At 38.7% G+C, this 14630-nt stretch overlaps 2 protein-coding genes across 2 annotated transcripts in view; both read right to left on the bottom strand.

The window, feature by feature from the left end:
* Positions 1 to 14630, bottom strand: part of LOC135707248 (non-lysosomal glucosylceramidase) — a 352494-nt gene that overhangs the window by 44945 nt on the left and 292919 nt on the right. The gene's annotated exons all lie outside the window — the stretch shown is intronic.
* Positions 1 to 14630, bottom strand: part of Mtpalpha (monolysocardiolipin acyltransferase Mtpalpha) — a 221644-nt gene that overhangs the window by 37079 nt on the left and 169935 nt on the right. The window lies entirely within an intron of this gene.

Below are 14630 nucleotides of genomic sequence, written 5' to 3'. Positions count from 1 at the left end.
TCCCCCCGATCCAGACTTCCTGGCTGTCGACAAACGTTCCCCAAACACTTTAATTACATTTGTAACGGTTGATTTGGCAACTTTTAGCGATTTTGCCAACTTTGCGTGCGAGTAGCTCGGATTTTCGCGATGCGCGAGCAAAATTTTGATACGCTGCTCTTCTTGCTTGGACGGCATTTTGACAACTGAAGAGTGAATTCCAAAATCAAAATAGGAGCAACATTCTACACACACACACCTTCAAAATGAGGGGTGTTCAGGTTTTTTAAATACAAAATTGAAAGAAATACGTCAAGTTGATATTGACCAAATTTTGACCGTATCACCCTTTATTATAAACTTTTTCTTCTGAATCTTTCAGATAACAGCTGATGAACTGTTGGCCTAAGTCAATGCATCTAAAAACATGAAGGCCCCAGGTTTCGAGAACATTCTTAATCTGTAACTCAAACATTTGAGTTCCAGATACATACTTCAACCTTCTGTCACTGATTTTTAATCAGTACCTTAGACGTCGCTACCTCGTGCAGGAAGTTAGCCATCCGGCAACATGTTAAGGATTCTTCATCTCCCTCCAGCTACCGACCTATAAGGCATCTCCAAGGGGTGCGACACATCTTACTCTCAATCATACATGCTCGAAAAATCATATGCTAGCAAATCAATCTTCGAAAAATCTACTTTCATTTTTGCATTCACTTGCATTGCACTTCATCTTTTTGCAGAAAATCTTCAAAATATTCATCAATCTTCTATCTATCTACCCGAGCAAAGTTAGAGATCAAATTGAAATCAGAATTTGCTGTTATGATGTAACTTACTTTGAATACTCCATTTGATCTCATTTTGGTTGACTTAACGGTTAACACATCAAAAATGAGAGCAAAATTTTACACTGTTGAAGCAAACGGAAAACTAATCCTGCTTTCAATGAAATCAATTTGATTACTGATTTTGCATTCATAATGTTTGACTGAATACGGGCCTGGTGTAAATGGTTAGCATCCAAGCTTCTCACGCTGAAAGACTTGAGCTCAAATGTCACCTCGGGTTGGTTGCGAATGACCTAAAATTAACACAAAACAATTAAACAATAATCGTTAGTTCAACGACAGATAAGCTTAACTTAAATCTTAAACAAGACGTTAACAGCAGAACTTCAAGTTAAGTTGCTTTCATTTAAAATGTCTTGACTGCATAATGAAAGCACAATATGATATCAGACTAATGTCGTGACAATTGAAATCAAAATGAGTATTCATTATGATAGGAACTGCAATCTTTAATATCGATTTGCTTTCATTTTGTTAACCGACTTTGCTCGGGTACTCAGCGTGCACTCAGCTGAACGAAATCTTTCCTGCATCTAAGATAGAATCAGTGCTGCTTGAGAACAGCTTTCTCGAGGAGCAGTTTGGTTTTCGGAAAGGTCGATCGACCGTTCACCAGCTGTCTCGAGTAACAAGCATTCTCAGACGGAACAAGTCTGTTTTTAAAAAACATCTGCCATGGTATTGCTAAACGTTCAAAAAGATTGTGGCAATGTCTAGGATGATGACCTGGTGTACAAGTTACAACGATGCGGTCTTCCGATTTTCCTCATAAAAATCATCTTCCATGCTTATTTATTTATTTATTTATCCTCGGAAGTATCCTCGGGTCCATTCTCTTCAATCTGTTCACCTCTAAAAACTCCGCTCCGGCTGTTGCAGAAGGTGGACAGATACCGCTTTTCGCCGATGACACATTAAGAGGGGGATTATTTTTCAAAACCGTTCGGGGATATGTTTTTCCATGTGGAAAATGACGATTGGGGCTAATTAAGTAACACATAAAAAATGAAGCTTTTTTCATTATCATTTAAAGATGGCCCAAGAGGTCTAAGTCCAAAATATCAAACTGTAAACTATTTCAAATTAAATGTATGCATCTAATCACGCAATCTTGTGATCTTAAAGGGCGAAAATTTCGACCATTTTGCGATATCTGTACTAATTCTTGAGATATATGGTATAAATATGAACGCACATATGGACTTACGCTTACATTGATCTACATATAACAATCAATATCCTAGTGGTGCTAGATGCAGCGATAGTATGATAATGAGAATGAGAATGATAATGAGAAAACTGAAAGAGGGGAAAAAAGATTCATTTTAAAGCTTGAGTCATTTAATATCTTAACGCACTGTTTATTTTACTGTAGTGCTCCTAGCTGTTGGATCTGTAATGTTTTGACATCAGTTTATTTTGAAATGTTTCCTCTTTCAGTGCTTAAAAGTTCGTCACAAAACATTTTGTTTAAAAGAAGTTATATTTGATGGAAGCCGCGAACCGAAAATTAATTTTGGACACCCTTTTGGAAAAATCCGACGTGGTCAGGTTCAAAAATCACGAAGTCGTTGAAATTGGCTAAATCGACCGTGTGCAGTGTTCTCAAACGTTTCCGTGAGCGGCATACTATCGATCGGCAGGATCATAGCAAGCGTCGTAGTGGAAATAAGGATCGGAAATTGCATTTTAACGTGTTGAGAACGGTTAGGGCAAACCAAGGGCTGTTGGATTATGATATCGCCAAGAAATTCAATGCCAGCCAAAGCACCTTCAGAAGAATTTGTCGGCGAGAAGGATTTCGATCTTTTCGGGCCGGTAAGCAACCAAACAGGACACTGAAGCAGAATCTAGTGGCAAAAAGACATGCCCGGAAGTTGTACAATGAGGTTCTTACAAAGTACGAAGAGTTCATCCTCACGGAGGACGAAACGTACGTGAAGATGTATTATGGACACCTTCCCGGACAAAAGTTCTATAAAGTTACTGGTCGAGATGATGTCCAAGTTCAAATTAGTTTTTGCCGATAAATTTGCAAGAAAGCTTATGATTTGGCAAGGTGTTTGCAGCTACGGACAAAAACCCAAGTTTTCGTTACAAACAAGACTATGAATTCCAAAAGGTACAAGCCTGAAAAAACGTATTCTTTTGTACATTAAGGCTCACATTGGACCTGTAAAGTTTTGGCTGCCACTACAGTGGAGAAGTTCTACAGTGGTATCGAGACAACGGGGTAGATTTTTCGAAAAGGACATCAATCCAATCAACTGCCCTCAATTCCGCCCAATTGAGAAGTATTGGGCAATTGTAGAAAGGTGAGGCAAGAGTAGAAAGGTGACTCGGGATGCGACAGAGATGAAGAGATGGTGGAACAAAACGGCTGCTCAGGTTATCCAGCAGAGTGTCCACAATATGATGAGTAGTATTCGAAAAAATTTGAGATTTCATCCTTGAGATTTTTCCTTTAAAGTGCATTAAATGACCTTCATTTTGAAACATTTTTATTTCTTTAAGATGGTTCCGAGATACATTAGCCTCTTTTTTTGTCCAGATATTAAATGACTCAAACTTTATTAAGTACAGTAAACTCTCTCTAAATCGGCATTTGGGTTTCCTTTAAGTTATATAGTATAGTATCGTGAAAAGGAGAGTTGCCTGCATTTGAAATGTGATCTGATTTCAACGTTAATTATCACGAATATTTATCAACAATTGTTTCTTACATCAAGTTGGGAAGGATTTGTTTATCGTATATACATTATAGCTAGGTTCTGGAAATTATCCTTGTACCTATTTACTCTATCATCGTAATCTTCAATAATCCTGATGTCTCTTTCAGCATGATCGTAAAAGACCTCCTTATTAATTATCTACTTCGTTAGTTTCATGAATATTGAATTCATGACAAAGGATCATTCAACAACAACTAGAAAAGCTGCTTTATATACAGGGTGGCTGGTAATTCGTGTTACATCCGAAAGGAGGTAAGCCACATTTGCAGCATTCAACTGTATGGCAAAGTAGGTCAAAAAATCATTTACCGAGTTATTGATCTATTTATTTTACATTGCCGAGCAACACTATCACTTTTTGCTCGAGCACTCGCAAATATTACCAAAGCCCACCAGGGAGTAAACATTACTTCGCTACTATGATCAATCTTCAATCTTTGTTTACTAACCACTCTGCCGGTGGCGCCAATGGTGGTGCAAATGTGGTCTACTTTCACCCCCTTTCGGATGTAACACAAATTACCAATCACCCTGTATACCAAGTAACATATAAATAAGTTATTAGTTCACATGTACGATATCGTGGTGCTCATTATATCTCTGAGTGGTTCATCACCTTTAATTGATTACTAATCTCCTAGTTTTAAAGTGTTAGCTTCTGCCGATAATGGCAAGACCAATTAGCGCTTCACTTATCCCTTTCTCTGTACCTAAAAGATAAAGCTATGGTCATTGCGAAAACCCTTGGAAACGTGTACTAAATAAAATTCTACAAATTCCTTAACTAAGAGTGTGCAAAATGCCATAATCTCAAACTGCAATGGTTCCTAAATAAGATCCTTAGGATGATGCTGAACAGTCCTCCAAGGACCTGAGATTCTGAGGTCCATGGACTGGATGGTCTTCAGATATTGGAGGAGTGGAGATCGTTTATCCTGGAAAGGTTCACAGATGGCTGTCTGAGATCAAATATTCCAAGGAATACAAAAACTAAATGTGTAATGCAAAATATCCTTATTCGCCCTAATTTGTGGTGAACATTTTCAATAGAAAATATAGTTGCAGTTGTGTGGCACTGATTTCATTTCATTAGTTTTAAAACGATGACAATATCTTTATAACATAATTATCTAGTTCGGATAACTAACATACCATAAATTATCATAAGGATTTATCCCGTACTTGCTTTTTTTATAATAGTCTGTACAGCAAAAACCAAATTATGCTTCCGTACTTTCTGCAGCATATGATTTTATTACATTGTATGGAAAGCTGCAGCAATATTTACGTATGAACAAATATCGATTTTAGCCACGCTTTGCCATAATTGCTTTGGTCAAAATGTGTATTATTGAGTAGAACATTATTCGAATTGGCAAAGATAAAACAATTGGAATTGAATAAATTTTACATGTCATCTGAGGCACGGTTCTTTGGAAGTTTGTAATCTAATTTTTTATCAGATTACGGCATCACATTTTGCTCAACACTATTCATATGTTGTTATGTAGGATTTCTACCTAATTTTAATATTATAATCTTTTTCTCACTCTTACAGAATTATTAAGTGAGTGCTTTGTGAATCTATTACCAGTCACAAAGTTACCGTTTGCGTGATAATGTTTGCACCATTGAGCAATGTCAAAATTTAAAAAAGTTCTCAAAAATTTCGTTTTCGAGTTTTTTTTTTATTTATTCAAAGGGGGGATGTTTGTCAAAGTCTTGAACTATGTTAATCATCGATCGAGTTTCCACTTGCTGCAATTACGGCCTCCACATGCTTCCGGAATGCACGGCAGGTTCTAATAATGTAGTCTGGATCCATTTCTCTCCAGGTACGTGTCAATGTTTGTCTGAGGTTTGCTGCATATACTCGGGTGGCGTTTAGAACAGGCCTTGGCCTTCATGACGCGCCATATTGAGTAATCTAGCGGACTAAGATCGGGACTGGATGGCGGCCACATATCCTTCGCAGCGATAACCCTCGGAACCCGAGCTGACCTCGGAAGACCTGTGGCCACCTTCGTGGATAGTTGTCCTTTCTTTTCTCGGTCCACCGGGACACTCCCACGGCGATTGAAATGTCTTTTTGTGACATTTGCGCGTGGGACAAATCACGAATACACTGTCACTTTGTCATGGTGCAACTGTCAAACTAAGTAAATCATTTTCTTTTATACACAGCCTACTACGGTATGAGCTATAGGTTACGTGCATGCAAAGAAAACCAAGGGATTGTATGCACAGGTGAAACGGGAACCTCATTTGTACGATGGTGCAAACATTATCACGCATACGTTATGTAATCTCATCTAAATAAATCAACTAAACTCTATGCGCTAGAAAGTTGTTGAAATTTACAAAACAAAACAAAAATCACACAAATCAGGAGACGAGTACAAGGCGGCCATGTATAAAATACGCTACAAGGGGCAGGGGTGTCAAAAGTTGATGCATCATCAAATGTAAACGTTTAACGTTTGTTTGCGTTTCATGAATCACCAACTTTGGTCTTCCTCCCCTTTGTAGCGTGGTTTTCTAGATGGCTGGTCACCCTAAAATGCTGCGGCATTTATGCATCTTCTATTTATGTTATTAGCAAATGGAAAGTTCTCTAATATAACACTGTTAAGATTGTATTATGTTTAAGTACTATCTTTTATCGCTTGGAAATCCAACTTTGGGTCCGAGGTCATATACCATTTGACTCAGCTTCGACATGATCCGCGTACACCAGGGAAAGTGACCAGTTTCTGACTTTAATCATGTCTCATCATGCGCCACCTTAAATCAATATTGACTCAAACACATGTTCAATGGTTATTATATCAAGTGACCAGGACCATATTCGGCACATGTGAACAAGTTCCGGCTACCCCTGGGGAAGTTGTCAGTATCTAACTTGAACCAAAACCGATCATGGGGCACCTCAAATCACATGAGAATTAAAAACAAGTGCAATGCTAGTCATAACAAGTGCTCAGGAGCAAATTGGCCCTATTCGGGCATGTTCCTTTGGGAAGTTTCCAGTACATTTCAAGGGCCAAAACCCATCATAAGACACATCATATCAAATTAGAACTAAATAATAAGATCATTGACGGATATGTTGCTCCGTTTACCACCAGGAAAGTGGCCAGAATCTGAGGTAAACTAAATCACATCCAATCACAACAAACTTCAACAATATGATCATTTGTGACCAAGGAATCAAAAATATTTCCAAATGACAAAATGACAAGCAAATAGCAGCGCCGGTGGTGTAGTGGTAAGCGTGATTACCTCTTACCCCAGCAGGCCTGGGTTCAATCCCACTCGGCGCCGCCGGGATGTTCTGAGGCATAACATCTCTGATCACGCCTTCCTTCGGAAGGGAAGTAAAGCCGTTGGTCCCCGGTTCATGAGTTGATGGGTCGATAGGTAGGGTCCAGGTGTGGGAGCTGCCTCCCTGGCGTCGGTAGCATTGGTGTTCAGCACGGAAAACAATATCGACGAAAAACAAACCAAAGGAAAAAAAATAAGAAGATTATATCATTACACTGAAGTCAACAATCTTTGGTGTAAATACAGAAATTTTTAAAATATGTCGAAGGAAGGCGTGATCAGAGATGTTATGCCAGTTGCACCTTTCAACTTTGTTTTGTCCTATTGTTACATGTTCTTGCCTAATAATTTTCTTTCTTGTAAATGAAAAGGAATTGCATTTCTTCACATTAAGTTTTAATAATTTTTTTGTGCACCAAGTGTAAAAGTTGTCAATTTCTTGTTGAAATACTACAAGATCAGACGTTTCACAAATTTCCAGGAAAATTTTCATGTCGTCTTCATATATTGAGACATTCAGAATATTCAATATGTGCTCAACATCATTCATTAACAAATAGAATAAACAGTAACGCTCCAAAATGGGAACCTTGTGGCACACCAGATGTTACATTGACTACTGACGATAAATCTTCTTCAAATCTAACTCTTTGTGTCCTACCGGTCAAGTATGACTGAATTCACTTTAATAACTGTTGACTAAAACCTAACTTAGATAATTTGAATAGCAAAAGAGGGATATCAACTCTATCAAACGCTTTACTGAAGTCAGTATATAGTGCCTCAACATAATGTCCCTCATCCAATGCGTTAATAGAAAATGTTACAAAATTCGATTTGCCCGATTTTGCCCGACATCGAGTTGTAGGTCTCAGAAAAAGTGCTATTTTTGAGTTGAAACCTTGAATAGCCTATGAAGTATTGAAGATAGAGATTTACTTACAAAGACATAAAACCGTATGTTTATAATATAAATAAATTTGTAAAACATCCGATGACGGGATATTGAAACTAGAAGTCTACATAAAAAAAATCATTTAAATCTTTAAAAAAAAATGTAAGAGGTAAGGGTTTATTAAGTTTTCTATTTCCCTCCTAATAGGATTAATCATGAAAAAGTAAACTTCAAAATAATGAGTAATTCATGTGTACAAGCTTCTCGGGAAACCTTTAGTCTCAAATTAGTCTTTTCAGCGTAAATAATAAAACGCACTTTTTAGCGCTTTTTAACCACTGCATTGTACGGTTTGTTTGTTAGAATAGCATTAACACACTCAAAATCAGCACTCTCGAAACCATCATCATTTGAAAGAGGAGACTTTTCCCGTCATTTTTTTTCTTCACCACAAGTTGCATTTTGTCGGGAATCTATTGAAGTTTTTGAATCTATATGAAAACATTTGGATCAATACATGGTTCTGAAGTTATTCCGGTTCCCGTTCGGCTTTACTGTTATGTAATAAGTATACGCAGACGACGAACATCATGTTTTTTTTCTCTCTCAAATGATGTAATTGAACCAATGGCAGCTATACCGACGGTCCACGATCACATTAGGCATCCCGGAAATGTTCCGGTGCTCCCGGGAAAGTTCTCAACAAGAACCAAAACCTATCGTGCGACATATCAAACTTCATGATTTTACAAATCTTGGCCCTCCCAGGCATGATTCGGTGCCCCGGGAGAGTGGCCAATTCTCAATAAGAATTAAAACCCATTGTGTGACACATCAAACTTCATGATTTTACAAAACTCGGCCAAAAATAGCCTTATTGATAGTCCACGGACATACAAGCCCTCGCGGGCATGTTCTAGTGCCCTCAGAAATATCTCTCCTTGGAAAGTGGCCAATTCTCGACAAGAACCAAGTCTAAACAGTGCTGTGCACGATGGTACCCCAGCTATACAATGGGGGTTGGTGTAGACCCTACAAGCCATCCGTAAAAAAAAAACTAAAGTACAGGAAGCAAGCAATGTAAATACGGACCGGAACACTCAGCATAGACCCAGGCAACGGAAACGGACTAACGATTGGAAACTCGGAACATGGAACTGCATGTCTCTCATTTTCTTGGGAAGTACCCGTATTCTTTCCGATTTATTGAGGGTCCGCAAGTTCGACTTTGTAGCGCTGCAGGATGTTTGCTGGAAGGGATCGTCGGTACATACGTATAGAGCTGCGGCAATACACATGAGCTGGGTACAGCTTTGATCGTGATGGGCGAAATGCAGCAGCGCGTGATTGGGTGGCGGCCAATCGTGCACAGCCCTCACTTAGCAAGTGACGATGACGATAAATACGCTTTTTTACGCGCAGTTGGAACGAGAATACGACAGCTGCCCAAGCCATGACGTCAAAATCGTTATCGGATAAGGAAGGGGGTATCTTGACGGATGAACGTAAGGTGATTGAAAGGTGGAAGCAGCACTACGATGAACATCTGATTGGCGCAGAGGCAGAGGATCAAGGCAGCAAAAGGAATGGCTTCGTTGGTACAGCGGATGAGGGTGACATGCCACGATAGGTGAAGTTAAGAATGCTATCCAACAGTTTAAGAACAACAAAGCAGCTGGTAAAGATGGTATCGATAATTTTTTTTAAATGGGCCCTGATAAGTTGGCCACTTGTCTGCACCGACTGATAGGCAGGATCTGGGATACAGAATAGCTACCTGAGGAGTGGAAGGAGGGAGTATTATGCCCAATATATAATAAAAGCGACAAGCTAGAAAGTGAAAACTATCGAGCTTTCCCAGATCATCTTTTGCCGCCGCTAGCATCTTTTGCCGTCTATCGAATGAATTTGTGTTCCTCGGATCATTGGTGACATCTGATAACAACTCCAGCAGAGAAATTCGTAGACGCATAATTGCTGAAAATCGTGCTTACTACGGACTCAACAAGACCCTGATGTCGGGTAAGCTTCACCCCCGTACTAAATGTACCATGTACAAGACGTTGATAAGACCGGTAGTTGTCTACGGGCACGAGACGTGGACGATGCTCGAGGAGGACCTGCAAGCACTGGGTGTTTTCGAACGACGAGTGCTTAGGACCATCTTTGGCGAGGTTTGTGAGAACGGTGCATAGAGGAGAAGGAAGTACCACGAGCTGGCGCAACTCTATGGAAAACCCAGTATCCAGAAAGTCGCGAAAGCTGGACGGGACACGTTGTAAGACTGCCGGACATACAGTACCGCAAAAATGGTGTTTGCCTTGAATCTTTCCGGTACAAGACGTAGAGGAGCACAGCGAGCAAGGTGGTAAGACCGGTCAAGAAATTGGAGACAAGCAACCACGAACCGAGTTAGTTGGCGTAACATTGTGACGCAGGTGCAATCCTGAGGGAATCCATACTAGGAAAAGTAGAGTAAGTTCCATTTGGCATACTATCCTGATAAATAGAAAACTGCAAAAGTTGTTCCAATTTTGAAGCCGGAAAAAATCCAGCTGAAGCTTCTAGCTACCGTCTAATAAGGTTGCTTTCATCAATAAGTAAACTTTTTTTCTTGATTTGTTTTCCGTCGACCTTGTTTTCCGTGGTGAGCACCACCCAGACAACCTGAAGTCGTATAACAATGTACAGACAGTATCGTAAATTGCTACAGTTTAAGTCGCATATAAGAATGGCATGCATCGCATTATGTTTAAGTTAAATCGTATAGAATGCAAATTTCCGACCGATATGCGATGACTCATTTTTCCGTCGTACTGTTTCACACATTAAATTGGATTACACCGTAAGACTTTTCAAAATAAATTTGTTATTACAGATTAAATCGTATATGATGTTAAATGAACTCGTTTAAAATTAAATTAAAATATGCACGTATATGGCCTCCACTTATATACGTATAAGCCATTTATTTGCATTCTATACAAATTGTTTGTTTGTATATATGTTTGTATATCATGAAAACAACTTTGAATATACGTTCATTCTGGTTGTCTGGGCAATGCTACCGACGCCAGGGAGGCAGCTCTCACACCTGGACCCTACCTATCGACCCATCAAATCATGAACCGGGGACCAACGGCTTTACTTCCCTTTCGAAGGAAGGCGTGATCATAGATGTTATGCCTTATAAAATCCCGGTGGCGCCACTGGGATTGAACCCAGGCTTGCTGGGGTGAGAGGTAATCACGCTTACCACTACATCACCAGCGCCGCTTAAGTAAACTTTTTGAAAAGATAGTTTTGAATAGAATGATGGTTCACATCAATACGAACTCAATTTTTGCAGATGAGCAGTTTGGATTTCGCCTTGGGCATTTAACTACTTATCAACTCTTAAGAGTTATCAATTTATTTCGTTTAAACAAATCTGAAGGCTACTCAACTGGAGTTGCTCTTCTAGATATAGAAAAAGCATTCGACAGTGTTTGACTTCAAGGTTTGTTTGCTAAATTGAAAATTTTTTGTTTTCCTCAGGGTAGCATTCTTGGGCCTATATTGTATAACATTTTCACTTCGGAACTTCCTGATTTGCCTTAGGGTTGCCACAAACCTTTGTTCGCCGATGACACAGGCATTTCCGCTAAAGGAAGAAGTCTAGGTGTTATTTGGAGCAGACTGCAGAAAAGTTTAGATATTTTCTCTTATAATTTACAAAAACTCAAGATTTCTCCCAACACTTCCAAAACTCAACTTATGATATTTCCACATAAGCCTAGAGCTTCCTTCCTAGTAGTAGTCACATAGTCACTATGAACGGAGTTCTTATTTCTTGGTCAACTCAAGTGAAATATCTTGGGTTAGTACTCGACCAAACATTTCGTTTTAAAGATCACATTGAAGGCATTCAACCCAAATGTAACAAATATATAAAATGTTTGTATAAGACATAAGACAGACCATTGACACCGTCTTCAACCAGAGGTTGTACAGACTGAATACTTAACACTAGACAACGGACAACACACATCACTCAGTAGACCAGTAGGGAAATTTACAAGTTGCGAAAAATTATCTCCGGCTGGGGCGGGAATCGAACCCTCACTTCGTGGCACTCATAATACACCTGCACATCGGGTGACACCTCTAACCGCACGACCACAAAGCCCTCTGCATCCTCTTGTATACAGAAAATCCAAATTGTGCCTGAAGAATAAACTTCTCATATTTAAACAAGATTTTAGACCGGCCATGCTTTATGCTATGCCAATATGGTCTAGTCGTTGCACTACCAGGAAAAAAAACACTTCAAAGGATTCAGAAAAAAAAAGTTCTGAAGATGATTTTGAAGTTGCCTCCTTGGTACAGTACTACCGAGGTACATAGAATTTCGAATGTTGAGACTTTAGAAAAAAATTTCCAACAAAATTATTAATATTTTCAGGCAAAAATCGTTGCAATCTTCAATTGCAATGAATAATTCCCTTTATACTTAGGGTAGATGTACCAGTTATGGCTATACGTTCCTATTATGGTGTGTTCCAATTATGGCCTATGGAATTCCATAGGCCATAACTGGAACACACCATAATAGGAACGTATGGTCATAACTGGTACACCTACCCTAGATAGGATTTAGTTTTAGTTTTTAGTTTTAAGATGTCAATTGTTATACTAAGAGAGTAGGCTGTGCATGTGTTCGAACCTTACGTTTGTTTTTTCCGTGGAGTTTTTTTTTTAAATCTATAATCGGTTGCTGATCTGGCCATGACTAGGCCCAGGAGAAAATTTCTAGTTCCTCATTCTAGGTCCCTATTATTTGCCGCTGAGAAGCCAAGTAGAACCATAGAGGTAACTCTAAGACCAGAAGGTCCCGAAGAAACGTGCTCAACTTTTTGGCTCAGCTCTGGTACTCTCTTCGGTCCCAAGCTAATCGATGCACCCCTCAAAACATAGGAAAATCCGTGAACCCCTCATTTTATCTGTCAAAATTTCATAGCGACTCAAAACAAACATAGTAGAATTTCAACTAGAATGGGGTACGTTAATCGTTTGCTTGGAACCAATAGGCTAGTCAAGTAGTGAGCCAATTTAAAATCGTTAGTTGCCACCGGTTGTTAGAATCTCCACGTCCCCTCATTAGTTCCATCATTCGTTGAGTCGCAGCGTTGAACCTGAATATTGGCCACGAAAAGGCTTGCCAATGCACATCAAAAATCGACTACATACATCCAAACATTTGTTTATCTCAAATTGAAGGAAGACATTCTGCGCAACTACCATAAACCGGACTAGTTCATGTTGATCTTCGTCAAGATTCATCTACAATTTGCACTTCTACATCAACACATGTCAGGCAGCCTTCAGGTTCAATTGACTAAACTTGGTGAGTTCGTTCCATTTTGTAAATGTTTATCTTTTTCAAACCAGTAACGACAACTTCAAACTTGGGAATCAGGATTTTCCAGTAATCAAAGGATCACATTTTAGTCCTTGTTACTTTTTATGACTTGATAATTGTGACAAGACTGACCACCGCGCCGTTATGCATTTGTATACACTGAAGTCTTTTTTTACACGGTTTTTTTTTATGCGGTTTTTTTTACACGGTCTTTTTTTTACACGGTTTTCCACGATTTACACGGTACGTTTTTAACGATTTCTCGGCAACGATACAACCTATCGACTTGATTCCAATCACATTATCCGTTTCAAGCTATTTGTAATCGAATGGCATACTTAAAAAAAATCACAATTTTTGGTGTAAATACAGAAATTTTTAAAATATGTCTATATGGACCATATCATGCTTTAATTACAAATGGCATCAAAATCCGATTTTTTAAAAACATTTAAGCATGCGAAAAATCAAAATCTCGTAGGTTTTTTTTACACGTTTTTTTTTTACACGGACCGTATCCCCCGTGTAAAAAAAGACCTGAGTGTATTGTATATTTCAAATCAAAAATATTGTTTATGTTCATAGATTTCACATAATCCTTTTGCCTTTGTCCTTCTCCTTTTCCTTTCCCTCTTCTCTTTTCAGAAAGCGATTAATGGCGCTATAGCCATAAATCATAAAAGGCTTGGACAAGAGTTAGTGCTCATGCTCCAACCGTCAGAAGAAAATGGAGCATCATCTAACCTTTCTAGCTTTGATGCTTCCAACGACCAACCAATCATATAATTACCAAAATCGGAACTTATGGTACGAGATGTCCACGTTTCATCCATTTATTGGATTCTGAAGCATTGTGTTTAAATCCTTGATTTAAACAGGCTCGATATTTTCAGAATCATCTTGCCCCTTAAATGCTGCACAGTAGGCCTGGCCGTCTTGACATGTGTGACGTATCTTCGATGTGAAACATACATCAAATAGACAAGAAAAATGATGTAGGTATATACCTCATTTTCCAGGATGCTTTCAAGAACTGGCTGTGTTGGTGTTAGATTAGATTAGATTAGATTAGATTAGATTAGATTAGATAAGATTAGATTAGATTAGATTAGATTAGATTAGACTAGATTAGATTAGATTAGATTAGATTAGATTAGGATGTAAATTGTTGTACTAACAGCACAGACAAACAGACATAACACATTGAATATTTCTCACTGTAAAATCGTCACTAAAACATTACCGCCATCTGTTGAGTACACTGTGGTGGGTAGTACGCAGAACAGATGGCGGTACTACCAACTACAATACTTTTAAATTTACCGTTAAATGCTAGTTCGATGAACAACTTGCGAGTGTTATGTCTGTTTGTCTGTGCTAACTTTTTTTATTTTTTTTTTTTATTCTTTATTAAAGAGATTTTTAGCCTTAGGCTAGTTCATCTC

This window comes from Ochlerotatus camptorhynchus, unplaced genomic scaffold (genome assembly GCF_037179485.1).
Source record: "Ochlerotatus camptorhynchus isolate MF236.1 unplaced genomic scaffold, CSIRO-AGI_Acam_v1.1 ptg000306l, whole genome shotgun sequence".
NCBI classification, from domain to species: Eukaryota; Metazoa; Arthropoda; class Insecta; order Diptera; family Culicidae; genus Ochlerotatus; species Ochlerotatus camptorhynchus.
This window is presented reverse-complemented; position numbering and strand designations above follow the sequence as displayed.